General features: G+C 43.2%; 1 protein-coding gene across 1 annotated transcript in view; it reads left to right on the top strand.

Moving 5' to 3' along the window:
- Positions 1–692: 692 nt before the first annotated feature.
- Positions 693–25,455, top strand: part of LOC133441492 (sodium/calcium exchanger 2-like) — a 201,862-nt gene continuing 177,099 nt past the window's right edge. The window contains exon 1 of the mRNA XM_061718836.1: positions 693–833. The gene's annotated coding sequence lies outside the window, so the exon portion shown is untranslated. The remainder of the gene's footprint in view (positions 834–25,455) is intronic.

Raw genomic sequence — 25,455 nt, 5'->3', positions numbered from 1 at the left:
TTTCATATACTCTTTCAATTTCAACTCCACTTAGATTCAATTTAATTTCACAATTTGTTCTAGCACCACCGAACACCATACATTTCGTTTATGGATGGAGAAGAACCGCTGGATGGAGAGGAACCACTGGATGGAGAAGAACCGCTGTCACAGCAGAACTTCCCTGTTGAAAGCTCTGCTGTGGTTTTAAATGTTTATGAGTTTATTAGGATCCAGTACATCAGCTACTCTTCCTGGGGTCCACACATAACAAACAGACATAACAATACATTAAATGTGTTTATTTCTCGTCTCTTGTGTTCTGTCCATCCTTCACGGGTTCTTAGTTCTGGCTAATCCAGCCTCCCTTGATTTCTTCTCTCTCCTCTTCTGCCTCCCGCGGTTTCTCACGCCCTGTCTCCTTTAATCCTCAGCTTAATCCATCCTCCGTTCACCCCCTCCCCCTTTTCATCTCCTTTCCCATCTATTACTATTTTAATTAATTAATTTGTTTTCCTCTTTGTATCCTTCCTCTCCTCTCCTCCTCTCCTCTCCTCCTCTCCTCCACTTCCATCCGCGCCCCCGAGGACACCGCGATCCTCGGCGCCCCGCCCGCATGCGCGCTGCTCTGTGCGTAAAGACCGCAGGGAGGGGGAGCTCCAGCTCCAGCTCCAGCTCCAGCTCCAGCTCCAGCGTGCATGTGTGCATGAGTGAGTGAGTGAGTCGGGGTGAGAGGCTGAGCGAGGCGAGCAGCGACACGAGGACACTTTTCTCCCACTTCTTCTCCATCCTCCCGTCGGATGCGATGCTGCCGTGAGCGCGCCGCTCGTGCTGGCTGCAGAGCTCCAGAGAAGGTAAGGAGCATCTCCCTCTCACTTCTGTGTCTGTGCGCCCCGGCTCATGTGCTGCTGCTCTCTGACGACCATGTGGAGCTCGATTGTGCAGGGATTCAAAATGAAAATAAGAATCAAACCAAAAAAGAACACAGCGTCTCCCTGGGAATGATGTCCGGGCTTTAATGCCTCGGATTGATCGATTGGTTGTGTGATAATCGATAAGGCGTGTTTGTAACCGCGTCGCAGGGACCTCTCTGACCTCCATCAGCATCTGTCATGGTCAGGTTTCCTCCCGCATCTCCGGAGCGCTCTCCGCGCCCCGAAGTTTCGGGAGCGTGAGTGAAATGTTAAGGAGGTTGCGGGGTTTGTGAGATGCGCACTGAGTCCGAGTTTAACGCGCGTCGCGCTGCGTGGCCCCGCGGGGAGACCCGGCCCCGCGGGGAGACCTGGCCCCGCAGGGAGACCTGGCCCCGCGGGGAGACCTGGCACGGAGCGCATGCGTTTTGCCCCATGTTCAACAACAAAGTCTTACATTTGTGTCTTTAGATGATTATTCCCACAGAAAAGTTCATTTTTGCACATAAGAGGATGCGTTTTTACCGATTTTAGTCCCCCCCCCCCCAAAAAAAAGTAGGGCACATTTTCAGATGAATGCATTTTCCTATTGTTGTGTTTCCATCCGTGACAGTGTTCCTCTGTAGTGTTTCTCTGGTGCAACTGCGCCTCTTGGACGCAAAGGAGAGCATCAGCGTGCAGGAAGAACCACTGCTGGTTGATGCTTTCAAAATAAAGCCCTTGCGGAGTCTCGCAAGGCGGATTTCTGCTAGTTTGCGCCAGAGGCTGTGACCGCCCACCCCCAGGAAAGAAAGAAAACAGACAAACAAATAAACTAAAATACGGGCAAACCCCCTGTGACGTCACCCACTGGTTTGTTCAGACTGATTTCTGGGGCTCGTTTATCAGCACTGTGATGCAGCAGCTGACTCCCCCATCCCGGGGATTAATAGATTATTATTGAACTAAATTAAGGGTCAACTCATGAATGTATTTAGATCATCTTATCTAGGTTATTCGGCTGTTTCTGACTAAAGGAAATCTGAAATGAGGAATGCTGCTTCATGATGTCCAGCTGTTTTACTGAATAGACTCTGATGCAGCTGTCACTCATAAAACCACGCCCCTAATTATACATGCATTAGCAGGAAATAAGGTTCATATTAATTCCCTCCTTGTACGGTGGTCATGCAGGTAAAACCTTGTTCTGCAGGGGACATGGTCCAACAGACCATCAATACACCGTTATTTTTCCTACTTCTACGCCCAAACCTCTAGACTCAGAGACAGTTTCTTCCCCCAAGCTGTTGCTCTGATGAACTCTCATCACTCATAGAGTCAATTACTGTGCATTATTATTATTATTATTATTATTATTATTTTTTTTTAAATTAAATTTTTTTATTATTAAAAAAATAAAATAAAATAATAATAATAATAATAATAATAATAATAACCATAATCATGCTGTAACAATGCACCTTTCAATAACCATGTCTACCTCATACTGCTGCACCTTTCACTTTTATTTAAATTGTATATATGTGAATAAGAGCTGTCATTTGTCTATTTACTGTCTGCTATTTAAATCTGGTACAGTGAGCGAAACTGGAGTCAAATTCCCTGTCTGGCATGTTCAAACTTGGCCAATAAACCTGATTCTCATTCTGATTCTGATACACCATTATTTCTTCCAGTTCTGCAGAGTCCTCCAAATTTTGTGCTTTGATTTGCACGCTTTTAGTAGGTTGTTTTTATTAGGGGGCTTTTATTCACCCAGAAGCCTGTTTTCAGTCAAAAAAAGGGGGAAAAAGCAACATTTTCCAAATCAAAGCTTAAATATTCCACTAAGAAACTAATAAGAGTTCACTTATTCTGATTTTACGTCCTTGACTGTTGTTTTGAACTAGCGTTGCTTATTTTCTGTTCTCCTCTGTGAGGCTGCAGCAGAGCCGCCACCTCGTTTATTTCAGCCTCTTCTCCCCGTTGGAGTCATCCTGCCTGCACCTAACCCCCCCTCATTGGTGGTTTCCTGCTTCAGCACTGGCAGCAGTGCCTTTACGAGCTGCAGGCCAGACGCTGCGATGCATGCGTCTGTCCAGCGGTGTTCCTGCAGCATGCGGCGCTCCGTGTGCAGAGCTGGAGTGGGGATCCTCCCGTTTGCAGAGCTGCAGCAGGGCTTCCCTGGGCTTCCCCCCCTCTCTCTCCGTCTCTGCAGTTGTTCAGGGGCTTCCCTTGTTTTCTCTGCACCAGGCTGAAGCCCCCCCCCCCCCCCCCCCCCATCTCTCTCCAGCTCTTTGCATGTGAGGCCGGCGCACCCCTCCACCCCTCCACCCCTCCACCCCTCCCTCCTTCTCTGAGGGATAACGGTTAAGGAAAACCAGAGATTTGGCACATCGAGGAACTCTAGATGATGGGAAGGGGACGGGCGGGGTAGTTCCCCTCTCGGGATGTGTTTTAGGGGAAATGCATCATGTTGCACCGCCAGTAAAGCATCATCTCGAGGTTCTTGGTGTCTTTCTTCTTCTTCTTGGTTCTTGGGCTGCAGATTGAACAGGATCAGATGCTGCTGACGGAGATCTGCATCCGTCGCCGCAGCTTCATCATCATGTTCGGTATCTTCAGCACAACTGCTGCTCTACATTATATATCGGCTGATGGATTATTCATTAACACCCCTCCCTCCACTCTCCTCTTCCTCCCCTCCATTCTCCATCTTCCAGCTATTCCTCTTCTTATTCATCCTCCCTTCCTCCTCTCTGTGCTTCCGTCGGCATCTCCTCCTATCCCTCCATCCTCCTCATCTTCTCTCTCTCTCTCAACATTGTAAGGCAGGAGCTTACAGATAGACAGACATACTAACCTATAGTTACCCCGGGGACATCATGCAGCTCTTTCATCACTGTACTCTTCACTCTCACACATTTACAGATCACATACGGGGGAAGCGCAGCCCTTTGCAGCTATGACAAAGACATGTAGGGCTGTTACGCAACATCGAGCCTTTTCTTCTTTGATTTTGTTTTTTTCTTCTCTGCATCAGGTATCTTGGACATCTGATGGTCTAAAACTGCAGCGTTAAAGCTGATAGTTTTCTAAATGTCAGTGAACTCTTACACACCGGCTTTCTAATCACAGAAACCCGAATCTACCCACAAAAGCTCAACATTAATGTTCAGCATATCCTGATGAAAAACCTTGAACCGCACACGTCCCCGCGGAAGAAAAACCCAATCAGCAGGTTTATTCAGCCACAACTTTCTGCTGGTGGGAATTCATAGTTCTGAGGTGTATCAAGCAGAAATTAACAACTCACCAAAGAGGATTTAATAATAAAAACAAACTCTTACATCACATCCCTCCTCGGCCTATCTTTGGTCTCTTCTTCCCCTCATGATCCCCCCCCCCACCTCGCTCTTTAGTCCTCCCCTCCCCGGTCTGATTGCTCTCGTGGGACACATAGAGTTCTGTTTCCGCTCACCCACAGCCTCTCCTCACAGTTTTTAATTACACAAATGATCCGACTGATTGCTTGTCTGGGAAAGAGGGGAGATAATAAACAGTGACAAGGAGGTGGACTGTGGTGACGCAGGACAGACGGACGGTTAAAGAGCTCAAGAGACGGGTCTGCGGCCTCAGTGTGGGAGTGGAGGGGTGAGATGAATCTCTCCTCCAGATAAATAAATAAATAAAAGATGAAACAAACTGTTGGAGAGTTGGAGTGCAGCCTGGTTGAACAATCCAGGTATCGCCATGGAAACACCGGGGCGCTGGCAGGTAACACTAACGCACTCCCTGTTATTTACCTGTGCATGGAAACTTGGAACCAACAGCTAAATATCCGGGCTGCAGAGACGTTCCTTCACAGGAGCATGTCCAGGTTGGTTTCAGCTCCTTCTGTTTGGGAACAGTCTCGACAACCTCGACGTCTGTTTTTCTGCAGGAATACAGAGCAGAAGTCCCCTCACTGAGCCACACCTTCACAGCTCTGTTGGTATCGGCAGGTTCAGGGAGTGAAACTCGCTCTCGGCTGTTCTTTTCTTTATCTCGGTTATGTAGATTTGCCCTTTCCACTGCTGACAGACACCAGATGCATCAGGGTCTGAAGTTACGTGGAGTTGGAGACGGAGGAGGCTGTAAAATACTACAATATCAAACTAGGGATGCAAATTATCGATTATTTCATTAATTGACAGTTGATAACCTTATCGATCGATCATCGATTAGTTGATAAGCGGCGTTTTTCCCCCATCTGAGATACAAACATAATTTTTTTTGCTTATATAAAATACAAAGGACATTTTAATGTATTCCTTAATCAAATATTTATTTGATACAAAAGTAACAAAAAGACATTTTTGTACCACAAGGAATATAATATAAAGTGCACTTCAAGGCTATTAGTAGTAGCAGCAGCCATAATAGTGTCATTTGTGTCAAGCAAATTTTAAGTTCTAGTTACGTTTTAAGCTAGAGTTTTGGCAGTGTTCAAAATAATATTATGAGACCTGCTGTATTAGAGCACATTTTCTTTTAGTTAAAACTGTAGCGGGGACAGATGTTTAGAGAAACCTATGTATGTACCGGGTGAAGGCTGATTTATGGTTCCGCGTTACAACAACGCAGAGCCTACGCCGTAGGCTACGGCGGCGGCTCTGCGTCGATTTAAGGCGGAACCATAATTCAGGCTTTAGGGGAGCATGTCGGAGAACAACCAGAAGAATATAGAGTGGATTAAAAATAAAAGTTAAGCACTGAGCTACATGTGTCTCCCGTCTGGGCCATTGCAGACTCATTGCCTGAGCATGATGTTACTAAAACCAAACATATCCGCCGTCTCTTTCTTCTAACTTTATGTGCGCGGCCAGCGCGTTGTGTTGCATTAAATGTGGTCCGGGCGTAATACCAGCTGGTGAAATGAAACCAAAAAAATAAATAAATAAATAGATTAATTGTACTCGTTAATTTTAATCGGGTAATTTCATAACGGCAATTAATCGAAAATCGATTAATTTTTAACATCCCTATATCAAACACCCAAATATATTCATGCAACACTCAAGAAACAAAGCCAAAATGCAGAAACAGGAGTCTGAGCTTAAAGTGGGCCCTTCTTCAAACACAGAGCCGTTATATCCCACGTGAAAAAAACTACCTTTGAGCCCCGTTGTGTTAAGTTTGATCCCTGAAGGAAGGCGGCGCCGCATGTTCAGGCGCTCCTGTGCATCATGAATGAGACCGCTGCCACATGTGACCGCCGTCCCTACAGAGACTAAAGGCTGATTTATGGTTCCGCGTTACACCAACGCAGAGCCTACGCCGTAGGGTCTGCGTCGATTTAACGCGGAACCTTAATTCAGGCTTAACGTTTCTAACGTGTCTAATGAAGACCGGTTAACATCATCCCTATAAGGACTTGAGCGCCGTCTCATGCACAGTGTGGCTTTAAGGTCTGCAAAATAAAAAGTACCTGCTTTTAAAAGGTCTAACTTGATAGTCTTGTCCATTACTGGGGTGTAAAACCTTTTAACTGCGTTGTTGTTGGTGTGAGACCCTTCAGCGTTGCCACTTACACACATATAGTGGAAGTACGATGGGCAGTAAATGAATTATGTGCAGTATCTGCAGAGTGAGACCCGGCACTAGCAGTAAACTGTGACTGGGGGACTTAGCCAGCTTTAGAGAGCTGAAACAACAAAATGCAGAAGTCACCCAAACATCTGTTCGACCTCTCAACCATTTCAGGAAGCTTCTTGATTCACTGAAGTTTATTTTGTCCATGGCTTTACAATTTAACCTGCTGATTCTTTTCGTCGGACAAGAATATTTAGGTTTTTAGGTTTTTAAATACCTGACGTGTTTCGGCAATTGCTTCCGCCTTCATCAGAGTCACCCACCTCAGTTAACTCAAATGCACTTAAAAAAGTCATTTATTTGTTCTCCCCCCCAAGTTCTATGCTTAGCCCATTTTTTATTTGCTAACCCATCGCTGTAATTGTATGTTACGGAAGAGTATTAGGGCCAGGCAGGAGAAGACAAATAAAAATAATATTTTAGATGAGGAAGATTTTTTTTTCATTATGCACTTCAAGAAAAAAGTCGAAAATGTCGAAATGTCGAGTTTAATGTTGAAGTACAATTTCGAAAAAAAGTCGAAATGTTGAGAAAAAAGTCAAAATTTCGTGAATAAAGTTGAAATGTTGAGAAAAAAGGTGAAATTTTGACTTTATTCTTGAAATTGTATTTCAACATTAATCTCCACATTCTGACTTTTTTCTCGACATTTTGACTTTTTTCTCGACATTTTGACTTTTTTCTCGAAATTGTACTTCAACATTAATCTCGATATTTTGACTTTTTTCTCGACATTTCGACTTTTTTCCTCGAAGTGCACAAAAAAAAACAATCTTCCACTCTCAAATATTTTTTCTCCTGCATGGCCTTAATACTCTTCCGTAGTATGTGACTCTGATGAAGGCGGAAGTAATTGCTGAAACATGTCAGGTATTTAAAAACCTAAAAACCTAGATATTCTTGTCCGATGAAAAGAATCAGCAAGTTAAATCAGGAAGCTTCTGGTTGCAGCGTCATGGTGAAAGCCGTCACATGTTAACAACTGTGTTGCTGCTGCACCTCAGACGTGGAAAGGATGTCCGTGTTTTCAGAGGTGAATCACACAGAACACGTGATGAGGTTGACAGGCGGGTGATTCCTGCATCTTTTATGACGTGAGCACACGGCGTGTAGTTTCTGGGGCAGCGTGGACGGGTGGGTGTGGTTCTGGAGGGGCAGAAAGTTGCTCGGTTTGATTCCTGGCAGTGTGTCAAAGTGTCCTTGAACGAAAACCATGCCATTGCCTCTGATGCATTCGATGGGTGCAGGATAGATGAGATACGGCCTGGACCTGAGAGATGGGAAATCTGAGCAGATCCTGCGTGGATGGCTGAACGCGGCTCGTACTACAGAGCTCAAAAAAGACAGGGAAAAGTGCTGTATAAATATCCTCCAAATTAGTTTTATTTCCCACAATCTTAGATAAGCAGCAGAGTTTTATGCTCATGAGAGTTTGCAGAATTCTAAAACTTCAAAATCTTTTTCTTTTTAAAGCCGCTCTGTGGAGTGAAACGATTTGTGAGCAACAAGGTTTGATCCCTCGGTCTGAGGAGTGATGGAGTCCAGGTTTTTATTTCTCCGGCTTTAAGTGGCTTTAAATTGTCTTTAAGTTAGATTCTTTCAATGGTTATTTTGTATTCTTTTTTATTTGTAAGTGGAGTTTGATGTTTGGGTTTCATGGATCTGTTTCTGAGGTCTTTAAACATCCGTATCTGCTCTCGGGTGGGTTTCCTTTCCTCTCCTATCAGTCTTTTCTTCTCGTTTTCCTCTTTCAGTGATGATGTTATTTATCCTCTATTTTTCTGCCGTGACACCCTTAGGTCGGTCTTCATCCCTCTTTCTGTGCTCCACAAATTGCTTTCTCCCCCTCTCTTTCACGTTGGTTAATCTCACTCTCCTCCGTCTGTTTTCCTACACCTGACTCCTCCGCCCATCAGTGCTCTCCATCTCTGGGATGCTGACAGCGATGGGTAGCGTTGATGGGGAGTGCTGCTGCAGTGTGGGGACACTCGGCTGCTCTCGTGTGGGCGGCTGCAGGTTGGATTAGCGCTGAGAGGAACTGCAGCCTTGAAAAGCTCCTGCTTTCTGGGAGATTCTCTCTCCTTGAATTTCACACCATTCATAAAAGGTGACCATCTGATGAACCCCTCATCCCTAATTCCCTGTGTTCTTCTCTCTCTCTGGCTTCAGAGATGGAGGTTTAAGTCTCAAATCCTCGCCGTTCCGTGGTGTTTCCACGGGTATTTGACTTGATGTCTGAATGCAGAAACGGCTGCAGCCATCCCACTCGTCCGGTAGCCCCGCTAGGGACTAAGGCACTAAGAACTGAAATAGTTCCTTGAAATCATCGGTATGCGTACCTCTACACAAATGAGACCAAACCTGTGGCTGGCTCACTGTTTTTTACGATTTAGCAGTATTAGGATTTGAATTTGATTGAATTAGATTGCAGATTGAGTTGGACTGAATTGAATTTGTTGGTTTTCTGTGTAGAGACTGTAGAGAATGGGCGGGGCGCTCCGTGGTGTCACCCGTAGGTTTCTGAAGAGTAGTTTTGAAGACATCTGTAGCTCCGCTCATGTTAACGTTTGATGCCGGCCATCGTCAGCCCGGGTCTCGGCTAGTCCCGCCGGCTCGGGCAGCGATGGACGCCAGCAGTGGCTGAACTGCATCCATGGCCCGGGTCTTTCCTGGACCTATCCAGGTCGGCCTTGGAGAGTCCTGTGGGAAAGATGGACAAGGTAGTTATAAACAGGTCAGCCTTCACCCTTCAAGACCTTTAAACCAACCAGGACCTGGTTGCCAAATTCAAGTGGCTAATGTGACGACATCAAGCCATCACATCAAGTACGGGGCTCGTAAATGTGTTTATTTTTGCTTCAAAGTTGGATATTTTAATATGGAGCCCCGCTTTTGTGGCGACTAGGGGTGGGTATTGGGAAGGACCTCACGATACGATACGCATCACGATACTTGAGCCACGATACGATACAAATTGCGATATCCCGATTATGCGATATATCCCGATATATCGCGATATTCTACATACTTCACCGAAAAATTTTAAAATGCATTACACATCTTAAAATCCAAGTTGTATATATGTACATCCGATGATCGTGATAATTAATTGGACAGACTGAGTCAAAACAATGTAATTCAAACTTTCCATTTTAATTATGCAACATATTTGCATGAAAAAACACACTGAAACACAATAAAAAGTGCAGTGCGCATTATTCTTAGATACAAAATACTCAAAATAAAATGCAGTGTCTTACCCACACTGAAATCTCAAAAATACAGTACAGCTAGGGTTGGGCAAAAATATTGATACGGCAATATATCGCGATACATATATTGAATACCGATATCGTATCGGGAGACTATGTATCGTGATATATTGCCGTATCAATATTTTTGCCCACCCCTAGTGGCGACTCCCTTGTGGTCATTTGAGGAACTGTATTTTTTGGGGGTCAAAAATGTCTGCAGAGACTTTATTCCTACTTGTGTATGAAATACGTTTTTAATTTAAACAACGGAAAGTTTTTCCTTTTTTTAAAACGACGAGACGTAAGTAACGTTTAATCTTGCAATTTCTTACATTTTTCCGTAAAACTCGCACAGGAAGCAGTTTTATCAACGAGACTGAAGTCAAGATCAGAGAAAGAACAGACGGACAGAAAAATGCAGCTTATTTAAAAGGCTGTTTCTTCCTTGATATGAACTTCTACGTTACACGTAACGACCTCTGCATCACACTAGCAGCTGAAACGAGCAGTACTTACGTTTGACTTGGACAGTGCCCCCTGGTGGCCAGAGAGAGGATGTAAGAAGGTTTGGTTTAATTGGTTTAAAAACTGTATATGGAGAAGTTTTGACCTCGTTAATACTGTATCGTTAAGATTATTGTTTTTTGGTCTCAAACCGAACCAAACATTTGTGCACGTTTTTACGCAACAGGAATAAATGATTCCTGCCACAGTTATAGACTGGAGAAATGGAAACAGCAGAGGTATGAAAGCCAACCCACAGGTGTGTGCAGCACCTGAGACCAAACACGCCAGCTTCCACTCAAAGTTGATGGTTTTCATTAAACCCACAAAGCTTTATTCTGTTTTCTTCTAAGCATCCCATGATGCAGCAGCCTCCTACTCATCTTCCTCCCGGTGTTACTGACAGATCCAATATCTGCCCAGTCACTCTTCACTCCTCCTCGTCTTCCTCCTCTGCCCCTGGCGGGTTCTCTCCATTCCTTCAGACATCCTCGGCCCTTGAGCCGTCCTGCTCCCACCACTTTACCTCTCCGTGTGATTGGCAGCAAGTAAAAGTCTGCTGGAGCCTCTCTTCTCTCCCGAGGGATCGGCAGAAGATGGAGGAGGGATATTAACGGCCGGTGACGTCACTCGACATGTTGCGGCTGCAGACCTCTTTCATTTATCTTTCATTCACCTGATCGCATCTGAATCTCCTCGAAGAATATTTCTAATTTTTACATTTTAACTTCTCAGATATTTTGCAATCTTATCGCAAGCACTTACGAGAGAGTGCCGTAGAAAAGAGAACGGATGGGGGAAATATTGCAGACTTAAGTCCTCCTCTAACTCCTGATGAGCATCATTATAAGTCCTTTATAAAGGGAGGGTGTCCCCAGGTGTTGATGTTGACCTGCTGAGGTCGTGATGTGGACCAGCATCAGGGGTGTTTCTAGACGCCCTGGGGGCCCTGGGCAGGTGAGACCATGGGGCCCCCCAGAATCATGGTGAATGAAGTACAGGACCACAGATCAGTAACAAAATCTTGGGATAAAACCACTACTCTTTAATAATGTAACACGCATAACTTACACATTCTTACCACTGTTACCATTTATCTTTTCATCCTATTCTTGTTTTTTTTTTCATGTGCCCAAAGGGATATGTTTGTTTCATCTTTTCAAATTGTGAATCAATATACGTTGATGCTGGTTAGTAAGGAGACCCCATCAGGGAGGTTCCTGAGGTTTTAAGTTGTGTCGCTGATATGGAGTGATATCAGCCGTCTGTCGGGCCCCCTACTATCCACTAGTCCAAGTGCGGCTTGGAAAGGGCCCCGTGGGGGGGCATTTCTGATGCGTTGTCGTTGCAGCGTCTAAAGTAATTATTTAGTTGTTGATAGGGCTGAAACGATTCCTCGAATAATTCGAGTAATTCGATTTCAAAAAATGATCGAGGAATCTTCTCTGCCTCGAGGAATCATTTAATTTCTCAGCTCAAAGCAGGTATTTCACCCGGACTACATTTAATGCGGCACAACGCGCTGACGCCGCGCACGTAAAGGAAGAAGAGGCGGCGGATATGTTTGGTTTTTGTAACATCATGCTCAGGCAGTCTGCAATGGCCCAGGCGGAGACACATGTAGCTCAGTGCTAAACTTTTATTTTCAATCCACTCTATATTCTTCTGGTCCGTTCTCCTATATGTTCCCCCTCTAACCCGGTACATACATAGGTTCCTCTAAACATCTGTTCCCGCTACAGTTTTAACTAAAAGAAAAGGCAGAAAATGTCAGAAAAATAAAAACGTAATAAAGCTAACTGGGTAGTTTTCAGTTTTATCTCTGTAGTCATTCATGGATAAAACAAGCAGCACTGGTGTCTAATGTGCTCCAATACTGCAGGTCTCATAATTTTATTTTAAACACTGCCAAAACTCAAAATCTTATACTTTAACTTAAAACTTAACTAGAACTTCAAATGTGCTTGACACAAACGAAAGTTCAATTGAAACATGTGGGGAAAACACCTAACATTTTAAGTGATGTGTGTTATCAGGTGTAATGGCATTTTTAGGTTAGAAATAAGAACATTTCTTGGTAAGATCCTTAGTTTTTTGAGTGAAGGCAGTGAATTTGGTCGACTGGTGTAAGTTCAGGGTTTTAAATGCACAGCCATGAACCTACTGTATTATATAATTTAGTCTTAGTGATGTCAATTAACATCTAACATCTTATGTATATTTATAATTGCTCTTTAACTAAACAAAAATATGTTTTATCCGATTACTCGACTAATCGATGGAATTTTTAGTAGAATACTCGATTACTAAAATATTCGATAGCTGCAGCCCTAGTTGTTGACGTCAGCCGTCCTTTGGGGGCCCCCTTCAGTTCGGGGCCCTAGACAGTTGCCTGGATTGCCTTCCCCGTTGCGGCGCCTCTGGGTTGAGTTGTAACAGTTCAAACACAGACGCGGAGGTGTTCGGCGCTGCTTCTGAGAGCGCTGTCAGGTCTCTCGCACGGCTTCATCTGAGCAATCGAGGTCTTTCTCGCGGTAAGAGATCTGAAGTTTCAACAGATTGCTGCGCTCAGTTTGGACACCAGGGAGACGCGGCGCCCACTGAGAGGAGCATTGAGCTTCCAGACGTCACCCAACACACACACTCGCGGATGCACCGGCCGGTCCACCCACGCACCGTCACTGGTCTGAGTCCAGGAACTGTGCCACCAGCTGTCACCTTATTGGCTCGTGTGTGTGTGTGTGTGTGTGTGTGTGTGTGTGTGTGTGTGTGTGTGTGTGTGTGTGTGTGTGTGTGTGTGTGTGTGTGTGTGTGTGTGTGTGTGTGTGTGTGTGTGTGTGTGTGTGTGTGTGTGTGTGTGTGTGTGTGTGTGTGTGTGTGTGTGTTGTGTCGTTCCTCAGTATTTATCCTTTTCTCTTTAGTCCTTGTCAGTCTGTTTGTCGTCTTCCTGGTTCTGTTCCTGCTCTGGCTTTCTTCTTTCGTGTCACTCCGTCCTGCTGGATTCTGTTTTTGATGGATGAGTCGCGACTGTGGCGCCTTTCGGTTTCGGCTTAATTCAGTGAAAGCTTGTTTATTTCTCCATCTGCCTGATTCAAATAAGTCTACATTTAGATCCTCCTCTGCACGAACCACGATGCTTTCTTTTTATTCTGGTAGCCGTCAGGATCTTGACGACTCGCTTGAGAACATTTCTCTCAGTCATGTTAAAATGTCACTTTCCATTTCATTGAGTCCATCTTTTATTTATAAAACAACAAATCACGACAAACATAATCTCAAAGCACTTCAAGAATACAGTTTAACTGGTTCCAAATGAGTCTAATTAAAACAAAGCTTATAAAGTAACAATTATACTTATTGCTTTGCTAAAGAAACCAACAGATTGCATCAAAACGTTTCTGCGATACAAGCAAGCACCGGGCGAACGTGGGAAGGAAAAACCTCTGTCAGAACCAGACTCAGGGAGGACGATCATCTACTAGGGCTGCAACTAACGACTATTTTAATAGTCGACTAGTCACCGACTATTGCCTATAGCCTTTTTCCGCTTTTCGAGCTGCATCAATTATGATTGAGGTTATATAAACGAGTAAGCTGTGAGCGGCTCAAATAATACTAATAAATGACATAAAATAAACAAAGTTAAGAATTAAACGAATTAATTTAACAAATGAATCGCTTGGCCATTACATTGCTGTGGAGGGAGAGAATGCTGCTGACCGACTGCGTCCCAAATCCCGCGTCCCAAATCCCGCGTCTCTCATCCAAGATGCGCCACAGACACTAAACGCAGTTTCTCCAGATATCTGACTTAATTTAATTTAAAATACTTTTGTCAGGCACAGTCAGGCATTAAAGCTCTCTTTTAAAGTCAAAATAAATATAAAATAATATCTTACCAAGGCGGGTCCGTTTCGTTCAACACTCCGACGTGCTTTCTCTTCAAATGCATTACCGCTCCGTGATAAGCAAGGTCGGCTTTGCAAACCTTGCAAGTCATCTTTTTATTCGGGGTATCCAGGCTAAAATGCTCCCAAATTTTTAAAGTTTTATTATCCGCAGCTATCGTGCTGCGCGACTCTCTTCAGAGATTGTATTGAAGTAAGACGCCTCACTCCATTGGAAAAACACTAGAAATCATTGTCGACAATTTTGATTATCGAGTTTTGTCGACAACGTCGACGATTCGTTGCAGCCCTATCATCTACCTGGACCAGTTGGGGGTTGAGAGGACCGGAAAGACAAACAACAGATCAGGAGAACCTGCTGGGTTGAGTTGGATCAGAAGAGAACAGAGTGAGGAGAGGTGCATCATGGGAGAACCCCCAGCCGTTTAGGCCTATAGTAGCACAACTACGGGATGTTTCAGGGATCTGAGCCATCCCTTTAAGTTTTATCAAAAAGGAGTGTTTTAATGTTAAAGGTGGAGGGTGTTTCCTTCCCAAACACGAACTGGCAGCTGGTTCTGGAGGAACCCGATACCTGAAGGTTCTGTCGCCGTCATTTAAAGAAACATTTGGTTATTTATGCAAAGTGCCACCCAGAGTAATTGTGGACTTTGACATCCCAGTCATCTTTTGCAACAACTGCGTATCACTTCAGGACACGTCAGCGATGATGAAACTAGCTCACGGAGCTGCGGTGGACATCGTAACGGGGCGACTAAGGGTGCTTTCACACCTGTCCCGTTTGGAGCAGTTGTTCCGGAACAGGGAACGTTTCCCCCTAAAGATTGGGTCGTTTGGTATATGTGAACACAGTAATTGCGCTCTGAAACGGCACAAAACAAGCGAACTGAGGATGAATTAATTAGAATCAGGTGTGTTGATGCAAGGAAAGATTTAAAACATGCAGGAACTATCATCACTTCCATCGTGTCAGTTATCTTGAAGGTTTTGGCTGTTTTGACCTTGTAAACAAGTTTGTTTTGACACTTTCCATAACAGTAATACAATTTAAAAGAAGCTCTAAATCCAGTCAAAGAAATATATCTAATGTCTAGTAGCATTCTTAATCTCAAGATCCATGAAATTAAACCCCTTCAGATGGAGAGGATCAGATGTTGCTCCAGGTCCTCCTCACCCACAATCCCCCTGGGCTTCGTCTCGCTGCTCGCAGGGAGGAGGCCACATCATCTCATGGACCTGGTGTTAAATAAACCACACGGTTCGGTTTTGTGTCACTTACCGACGGCTCTGAACTTGATCCCATCCAGCAAGCGCTGACATTTGGGAAAGTGATTTGTTTAATTCTTAACTACATTTATTTGGGTCACGGCATCACCGAGGAGACGCGGTCGACCCTTCGGCGGTCCATTACTGTCATCCGGCTCTTCCAGCCGCCACGGTCTGGTCATTGTAATTAGACTCAAGTCCTCTCGGGTCATCGTCTCATCGGATCATCCGCCCACCAGCTGCAGTTTATTATTGCTTTTTAAAAGTCAACCCTTTTCCTCGCATCTCTCCCCGTATCTGGCGATGCACGCGCCGCGACCGCACCAGCCCGGTCCAGTGACCTGGTTAAGCCCGCCAGGGTCTCTCTGAACCGTCTGCTAGTCGTGTCCTGCATGTGTGTGTGTGTGTGTGTTGTGTTGGCAGTACCCTGATGTTTCTCAGCCTGGCTCGTTCCTCGTTTTGCCCTCAGCAGCTGCTGTAATTTGATTTAATTGACAAACCGCACACTGAGTTCCTTTTGAATGCTGCAAAATTAGGTTTCACATCCTGTTAGGAGGTGGTTTCATTCTGAGGGCAAAGAGGTGCAAAAACACAGATCTGCTGGCGTGATTGTGCATTTTTATTCTCCTCACCGAGGCCAACCGTGCAAAATACATTAGAGCACATTAGTTTCCCTTTGTTGTGTCTCTAAAACCTTATTTGGATATAAGATACCGAGAAACCTACAGGTAGTTTTATATATGTCATATCGCTGGTGCAGTTTCTTTATTATTGAGACGAGTTATTTATATTAAAGGAGGGTTGTCCTCCAGCTGGAAGGTTGCCAGATCGATCCCCCAGCCTCATTGTTGTGCTTAAGTTTTGAGCAGGACCTGATCCCCCAAAAACCAGCCCTGAGCCGGTGATCTCCTGCCTCTGGCCCCAAGAATGGATAAATGGGATTATTGTGTGCATGACGGGTATCTGATGTACAAACCTTCGCTAAAATATGATCTCCACTGCAGCCCGTGATGATGATTTGTTGACCTCTGTCGCCTGCTGGCTGAATCAGACGTCACCTGCAGAACAAGCCAACATGATCCTCTGCAGGTTTTAGAGTAAGTTTAATTCACCTGCTGTGAGGTCCGCTGCTGTTTGTTTTGGTTCTGAAAGAGGAGAAGACGGGTTACAAAAGCAGAACTAAGAGTTTGTGTATCTGCCTGCAAGATTACAGGAAGCCTACGGGGCAGGACTTCCCGAGCTGCGCTGGGAATACGGAGCATGTAATGAGCGAAACGAGCTGGAAAATCGGACTCGGATGAAGATCAGATTCCTTAAATTTGCAGGACGGAGTCGTGACCTTTGCGGAGGATTGTGCTCTGGGAAGGCCGCTCTAATCCAGCAGTTTCTGCTACATCAGTAAAACATCAGTTTTAAAAAGAAAAAACCTCGTTATTAGTTATGCGTTCATCTTCCAGTCGGATTACCTCTCATCTGGAAAAGCCCCAGTAACCAGCGTCTGGGCGACTAGACCCTCTCAGTCAATGTCTGCTTTTCCGGCGGGGAGTCGGTGTATTAAATACGCTGCAGCGTTCCCCCGGCTCACCGCCGCGAGGCTAACGACTACAAATGAGATGTGGATGCATGTTGCTCAGCCCTCTGGCTGTAATTAATGTAACCTGCATCTCGTTGTTCTCGCAGCCGCGATGCTTCTGCTCCTGCTGAAGAGCTGCTGCCTAGTGACACTGTTTCATAGGAAATGAATACGCCGTTAACTCTCGCTGGACGAGGGGGGGGGGCAACAGAGGGAAATGTGCCGTCTGACTCTTTCATGACATGATGTGAATGAACTGAATCACCGTCTTGAAACCAGTGCTGGGGGTAAACGATTAATTGGGCGATTATTTAATCGATTAGTTGACTAATCTAAGGAGTCATTGGACGATTATTCTAATGATTATTTTTTTCGATTAATAAAAACCACAATGTAGTTATTAAATATTAGAAAAAATCTTTAAAAATATAGTTTATTAAACACAGTTTTACAAAGCAAAATAAAAATATTGATTAAAATATACAAACTAAAAGGCCAACCTGTTTATTCTTGCAGTCCAACAAAACACTGCTGTGCAGTTGACTGAATATTATCCAAATGTGTTAAAAATAACATATTTGGATAAAACGGCACTGTTTCACAGTAAATTACATATTTTTATTACATATAACGAAAGGAACCTTTTTATGGCAGGTGAGACTAGAAAAAAACAACTTTTCGGTAGGAATGATATTCTGATGACACTTTAGCTTCTGCTAATCGATAAAAATAAAACAAATATTTTTAATGCCGGTAAACAGAGTTATGATCAGAAAACAATGTATGAGCTGATGCAGACAATTTGAGCATGTGACGTTCGTTTTTACAATTTTGTTATTATTATTGTCCCGCCCACGAGAGATAAGGGGGCGGGGCCTCCGCTTTAGATGCTCCAACATGGCTGGTGTGCTGGTCTGGTATCGAGTCCAAAAGGCGTTTGAAACTAAATGTAAAGTATTCACAGACTTAGGGGCTGTTTTTTGGGGCTTTTTGCAGAACTTTGTTGTGAGGAGGTCGCAGTTTCAGTCTCCATTCTGCAAAGTGCAAACTGTTTATTTCGGGTGACCCACGTGTGCCCGGCGATGGGTCGACGACAAAATATGAGGTCAACGATATTTTGAAGTCGACGCGTCAACGTCATCGCTACAGGCCTTCTCTTCTTCTCTTATGTTTCTTTCTCATTTCATTATACATCCAGATGTTGCATCTCACGCAAGAGAAAAATAAAATTCCTGCAAACTCTGGCCTTGCGATATGACCTCAACTCAATATCACGATACATTGGGCAGTTTTACCTCGATTACGATAAATGCACCGCAAACCTTCCGTAATTTTTGCATGCAGGTCTTGTGCAGTCTTCCCACAATACAGGACAGGAATAAACCTTTACCGGCCTCGCCTCCACACTGGGTCCAGTTTAAATCAGAATCAGAATCAGAACCAGAATCAGAATCAGAATCAAACTTCACAGACTCAGCGTACTTATCCGAACAAAGCCAGCAAGAACGTGTTTTTCTAGAAGAAAAGGCCTTGCCCCCGACGCAGGGGAGGGCAGCGATTACAAAGATCAGCAACTACAACCCCATCTTCGTAACATGTAGCAATTACAGCCAGGGGGTTCTGCAGCGAGCGTCTCATTTGCAGTCGTTCCTACGAAGGAGCTCGGAGCGGCGAGCTGTGGGATGCTGAGCTGTATTTAATACACCGACCCGCCACATGCGGCGCAGACACTGATGGAGAGAGTCCTGAGAATGCTGGTTAGTGCAGCATTTCCAGATGGGAGGTGATCCACCTGCAGGATGGATGTGAGTTAAAGGACCTGCTTTCAGATCAGAGCTGCGTTCACAGAGGTCAGGACTCTGTCCTGCATGGTTGAGGTCCGGGCTCCGAGCAAAGGACCTGTATTTCTGTGATGAAGAGAAAGACGTCTCTTAGATGGAGACTGAACCACATGAGCCTCGACGCCGGGAAATCGACCAGATTGAACGAGAGAGAGAGATAGAGAGAGGAGAGAGAGAGCCGCGGACCGGGACGATGAGAGCGACCGATTAGTGACGGAGTCTGAGAGGAGGAACTTGTGACTGCAGGTCATCATCAGGTCAACACCAGTGGCTTTTCACGCATTCAAGTGGTTTTTAACGAGGTTCTTCTGCGACTTTAATATTTACACACATGAAGAAACAAAGTCTGTGTTGAAAACATAATAACTTCTTAAACGAAGCGGTATGTACTGCTGTAATTCAATAACAATGTTAAATTCCTGGTAATTCCAAAGAACCAAGCAGTCTAATCCCAATATTCTGGGAATCTTAATCTTAAACTGTAAGCCATATTCAGCAATATTAAAATAATAAAAGGCTTGCAATATTTCAGTTGATTTGTAATGAATCCAGAATGTATGACATTTTTGTTTTTTTAATTGCATTACAGAAAATAAAGAACTTTATCACAATATTCTAATTTTCTAAGACAGTCCTGTAGATCTAATGAATCCTACATGGTGATTATTTCAGGAATAACGTATCGTTTACGGTACATTTCTGGTGTGTTCTCTGATGGAGAACTGTTCTCTGCTGCAGAAACTGGACCACGTCTCAGTGGTCCAGTGTTCGCTTCTGTCTTTACGGTTTATTTCAGCCGCATCAGTCAGTCAGGTCAGCCTCTGCAGGTTTGCATGAATATCGTCTCCTCAGCGAGAGAAAAGGGCGGTGGAGGTCACACTGCAGCCTGGCGATGGTTTAAAACTCCTCCCTAACACTTCTGTGATCCACCTCTCCGTTGCACTTTGAATTATCTACTACAATTATCTATTTCATTGATAATTCATAAAGTATTATACTGTTGCCGTGTGAATAAAAACAACGATTAGTGGATAAACTGTCCTTAATGCTTTGGAGTGTTGTGTTTGTTGCCTGGCAACAGTATGCTGATGATGTCAGCATGGCCAGGTAACACAGGTGAACTCTCTCAATGGAAACTCCGAGCTGGCGGTTCAACATCTGGGATGCAGAGGTGCTTCTATCCAGGATCACACCATCGGTTGTTCTGCTAGCACTCCTTCCCCACTTCTCTCAGTCAGAAGTATTCTGATGTTCAAAATCCACAACGCCCGGTCGCTCTGGTTACCTGGTTACCTAGTTACTTAACCCATGATGGCATCTAGTAACTGGACGGCACTGAAAATGTATGTATTGTTTGTACAGTAGCCAGGGATGTGAAATTTAGCTGTGGAGGAAATAACTAGATGATTTCTTGCGCCATGATTTACTCCTTTTTTTCGTCTGACTCCAGAGACATTAGTCTGTAACGTTTACACTTCCCTATATAGTTTCCGTGTAGGGTGAATATTTAAAGATATGGAGGCCAAATCCAGAGAGGAGGAAGCAATCAACATGTTTTGGACCAGAATTCTCCGCTCGCGGTGGAAATCCTCCCGGGCCTCTGGTGTTCGGGCTCATTTCTGTTCATCTAAAGTCAGAGTGAAAGAATGAAACCATTAATACGACCTCAGGAAACTGCTCCATAATAAGTTCTTATTTATATGCGGAGAGTGTTTTCAAGCCGTCTCATTTACAGGCTCTCCAATCGGGCAGTTGAGAGACGCACGCGCCGGGTCCTTCAACTCTGCTGCAGGATTTAACTCTGACAGCAGAAGGAGCGGATTTTATTCTGGTGGTTTGAGTGGTGAAAGCTGGACGAGGTGCTGGTCTGTTGAAATGGTCATTTATCGTATCCATGACGAACCAAAATGCCCCGATGCTCACACGTCTGCTCAGTCATTTTTAATCAGTTGACAGAAAAAACTACCGTATTTCTGGACTATAAGCAGCACCTGTATATAAGCCGCACCCGCTCTATTTTTAAAAAAATTATAAAAAAAGATATACAAGCCGCACCTGTATATAAGCCGCAACCACTTTTATTTAAAAAAAAAAGATATGCAAGCCGCAGATATTTATGTTGTTAGATTAGATATGTACTACATGTACAGAAGGATTTTGAACTGTAAATGATGTACATGTTTGTACCTAAATAGATCTTTCCTAACAGTGTCTTTTAACACGGCAGCAACTTTGCTGATTAAAACTGGACTGAACCAAGAGAAAATAACCAGTATTTATTTATCTATTTATCTGTTTGAAATCTGCTTCTACCTACTTCTATCTGCTAAAGAAGAAGTAGCGTATTCTTCTTTGCATTTATTTCTTAGTTTTGATTCTAATTCCGGTTAGCACTCCCCCTAGCGGTGGAAGAAAAATCCACAGAATAGCTGCACCTTTGTATAAGCTGCATGGTTCAAAACCTAGGAAAAAAGTAGCGGCTTATAGTCCAGAAAATACGGTACTTTTATTTGGACGACCTGGTGTCAGCCAGGTATTGTTTTTGGTCCAGATGTAAAACAAAATTTGATTTTGTCGAAGACTTTGTCGTGGATTTTGGAAGATTATTAGCATTTAATCAACCGACATAATAACTACACACTGTTATTAGATCCTGTTTCATAAAGTGTTGAGACTTGTTGGTACACTGCTTGATATTCTTCTTACACACCGATGGTGTAGTGACTATCTTTAGACTTTAGACTCTTTCTTCTTTTGACCAAACATCTTACTCACTTCATGAATGGTAATGACGACAGGAGATTGTTTACGCGTTGAGTACGGCAACAGAACCGCCATCAGAACGGTAAAACGCTGTGTTGCTCCACCGTCACTCGTTTATTCTTTCAACTGACATAAAACACACCTTCAGCTGCTACGGAAGCCCCACTGGCCCAAACTACCGAAACCGTTAAGGCAAAACAAATATCAGTAGTGAAATTTAGGTCTTAATCACTAAACTATAAAATAATAACTCTCAAAACTTAAACTGAAATATATTCCTTCTCTGTAAACAACAAGGCCTATTATTCAATAAAAGAGTTAACTATAAAGTAAATTATAAGCTATACATGGCGCTTACAGATGGTAAACAATTAAATAAATGTCAAAACAAATTAACTTTAATGACCCGAGGAAGCGACGGGGCTCCGCAAACACCAGCTGATTGATATCAGATCAGACTGACTGATTCTCAAATACCAGACATCAAAATGGGCTTTAGAAATGAAGATGGATCAGAGGAATCTAGTGATCGAGACTCTCGGTCTCGAACCCTCATCGACCTGATGACAAATCTACTTTACATGAAAAGTGGAATAAAATCCTAGTGTGCTCTTTATGAGGTGAAAAGTAAAATTAAGAGAAGAGCAAACTAAATACTGCAAAAACATACAATGATCTTATATAAAATTCTCTGGGCAACATACATATTTGTTAGGGATCTGTTTATCATCTTTTATTTATATTTTTTAGACTCCAGATGTCCTCAATGTCCTGCGTGAAGATGAAAGATGATCCAGTCATCGCTCTCATTTATCATCACGTTAATGACGATTAGACCATCCCCATTTTAATCATTGAAATTATGATAATCTTAACTGTGCTGACTTTTAATTATTCTTTTAATGAATCGATCAGCTTCCTCGTGTCCTCTCTCATCTCACGTCTGTCTCACTTTCACCGTGCTCGAGGACTTTTTCACCCTTTTAATGCACGCTTTCTTCCTGATTTACACTGATTACAAATCACTGCTCCACCTCCCACGTCGGTCTTCTGACATCCCTGCGATGATATAAGAGGAGCTAAAAGCTCACAGGCAACTCTGCCACTCAGAGAAGTGATGAATAGCAGCTAACGTAATAAAAAGAAAGCAACTGAGTCTGGAAACAAGTGTAACCTCATGAAAGAAATACACAACTGCTTCTGCGTTCAGTCGCTGCATAACGTCTGAAAGGAGCCGTGCAAGTCAAAGCTGGAGTCAAATCAGAAAGAGAGAATATTCTGTTTTCATACAGATCTTGATGCTGCACCGCTTTCTTCCAGCCCGATCTACAGGGAATAACGACACTGATTACATCCATTCACCTGCAGGAACCCGGCTAAACTGGAATTCTCTGTCCAGCAGACCTTTGAGCCCCTTTCCGTGTCGGAGTGACCTTTCTGGCTGCTCCGACCAACAAAGCGTAAACGGGGGTGGACGATAAATACCAACAGACGGCAGTTACTCTGTCGGTCAATGGAAGCAAAAAAAGAGAAAAAAGGTCTCGATCAAAGTAGAGAGAAACGTGTCTTTGCGGCCGCGGCTGCAGCTCGATACTATCACCATATTTTGCCAACGATAATGATAACGATACAGTGATATGTTGCAAGACATTTCATCCATGACTAGGGGTGGGCAAAAATATCGATATGGCAATATATGGCGATACTTTTCCAGCCGATTCAATATCGATATTAAAAATTTGAATATCGATTTTTTTTTTTTAATTTTTTTTTTTTTTTTTAAATATTTTTTATCCCCGATTTTTTTCCCATTATATCACCCAGTGCTCCTACCTAAGTGACAGTCCTGGGCATTGCCACTCTCTACCAACCCTGGGAGGGCCCTGCACTGAGCTCAGGTTTTATTTCACGTTTTATTTCATTTTATAATTTATTATATATAACACAATTGCCTGTCCTTAAATGAAAAATAATGGACAGAGGTTTATTTATTTATGGATTTATATCTATACTGACTGATCACCGTGCCTGTCCTTGGTTTTAGTACCCATCTTTCTTGTGTTTATTATCATTTGCCACATAATTAAAGCAACCTCATACTAAATGTAATGTTAATTTCATATGATGTAAATAATATGAAAAACATATACAAATAAGTTGTAACTTTAGCTTGTAGTGTTTCAGTGTTTCCTCTAGGAATTTTTTCAGCAGTGGGGGCATGCTTCCCGGGGGGGGTGGCGGCGGCGTAAATGTACGGCGTACACACATAACCACTTGACAGCAAATGTAACTTTCAAAACCTATTTATTCGCTTTTATCCCTGAACTTTTGAAGAACAATCCCTGAACAAAAAATAAATGTTACTTCAACTTCAACTCTAACCAGTTGAAAATGTAAAAAATAAAAAAAAACAATAACATTAAATAAATAACATGTAAACATCAGCTAGATGAGGCTGTGTAGACTCAATGACCAATGCCGCGTTCCATTTGTCCTCGGAAGTCGGAATTTCCCAGTTCCCAGTCGGAATTTTCAACTGGAACGCCCCTCGAAGTGGGATTTCCTACTGGGAAAGTGGGAGAAGCTTCACCACCCCCGAGTTACCATTCCAAGATGGCTGACATTCCTAGTTCCCAGTTCCGATTTCCGAGGTAAATGGAACGCGGCAAAAGTTTGCACCCAGGCTCAGAGCACTTAATTTGCCTTGGCTTTTTAAAGAAGGGCTCTAAGGCTCTGTTGTAGGGAAATTCTCCCAGAGGTGGCCCATTGATGCTTAGCAGCACACATGCTGCAAGATGATCCCCCTCACGGGTAATTAACGCCAATAGGATCCCCCAAACACCCCAAACACCCCACTCCCTCCCTCCCCTGCCCCCACCGTTGCGCTCATCATCACACAGGCTGTGCTGTGAAGGTGGAGAGATGCGGCGATGGTGCATTTGCAAAAAAAAAAAAAAAAAAAAAAAAAAATATATATATATATATATATATATATATATATATATATATATATATATATTTTTTTTTTTAATAAAATAAAATTTTCAGGCGTGGCGGCTATGATTTAGCAGTGGAGGGCCGCCACTGCTGAATGAATGTAGAGGAAACACTGGTTATAATAAAACATTGTTTTGACTCAGTTTGTCCCATGAATTGTCACTATAATCTGATGAACGTGCAACTCGGATTTTAAGATCCATCACTATCATCTGATGTACATTTATACAACTTGGATTTTAAGATGTGTAATGCTTTTTAAAATTTTTCGGTGAACTATGTAGAATATAATAATCAGGATATCGCATAATCGGGATATCGCAATGTGTATCGTATCGTGGCTCAAGTATCGTGATGCGTATCGTATCGTGAGGTCCTTCCCAATACCCACCCCTATCCATGACACATTACGACATCTGTGTCACTGAAGAAATTCAGAATTTGACTGCACTGAATCCACTTCACAAAAATATTTTCTCTCTGTGCAAATGAACAGAAAATTATAAAAAACTAAATGAATGCGGAAAATAAACATTTCAGTGTTCGTATGATGTATTTCTTCTATGTAAACATTGACACAGGTCAATGCTGCTTAACCAGAATCAAGTTGTTTTATGAAAACTGACAAATTTCACCGCATATGAAAAATAAGCATTTCAGTCAGTGCATTATTATATAATATCGTAACTATACGAGCTAAAGTTACAACATATTTGCATGTTTTTTTCAGATTGTTTACATAATATGAAATGAACACTAACAATATTATTTAAACCCATTTATACAATAAAGTCGGACTCGATTTACAAACTGTCTGAAACAAGACTTATTGTTTAAAAAAAACAT

Source organism: Cololabis saira, chromosome 4 (assembly GCF_033807715.1).
Source record: "Cololabis saira isolate AMF1-May2022 chromosome 4, fColSai1.1, whole genome shotgun sequence".
NCBI classification, from domain to species: Eukaryota; Metazoa; Chordata; class Actinopteri; order Beloniformes; family Belonidae; genus Cololabis; species Cololabis saira.
The sequence above is the reverse complement of the archived record's forward strand: the minus strand, read 5'-3'. Positions and strand labels throughout refer to the sequence as shown.